Source organism: Nannospalax galili, unplaced genomic scaffold (genome assembly GCF_000622305.1).
Source record: "Nannospalax galili isolate Female #2095 unplaced genomic scaffold, S.galili_v1.0 scaffold1200, whole genome shotgun sequence".
NCBI lineage: Eukaryota > Metazoa > Chordata > Mammalia > Rodentia > Spalacidae > Nannospalax > Nannospalax galili.
Genome location: NW_008347131.1, coordinates 1,109,404 through 1,109,913, shown reverse-complemented (window position 1 = coordinate 1,109,913; position 510 = coordinate 1,109,404).

Below are 510 nucleotides of genomic sequence, written 5' to 3'. Positions count from 1 at the left end.
TAAATAATAATGAGAGTGACTGAAGATGACACCCAACGTTAGGATGTAGCTCAGTGGGAGAGTGTTTGCCTAGCATATTTGAAACCCTTGACTCAATCCTCAGTACTAAAAAACAAAAGCACGCACAAAAATAACAACGACAACACGTGGGGGGCAGGGGGAAAATTGCAGACTACTTCAAATCAACTCAAAAATCCAAAATAAAATATATCAACTCAAGTATAACAGAATTTTAACAGTAACATTTTATTTTGATTGAAACAGGGTCTCACTTTGTAAACCAAGTGGGCCTGAAATTTGTGCTCCTGGGTACTGGAATTACAGGCACATGTCACCATAGCTGACTCGGTATAGGCGAGCACGCACTGGGCTCTCAGGGTCCCAGCACGCACTCCTGGGCAGTGAAAGTTCCTCCGCTACTGAAGTCTACTCAGTCGATCCCGTCCCTATTTCACCCGTATACCTTCCTCAGGATGTGAGGTCCACTGGCCACTTGGACCACACGGGAAG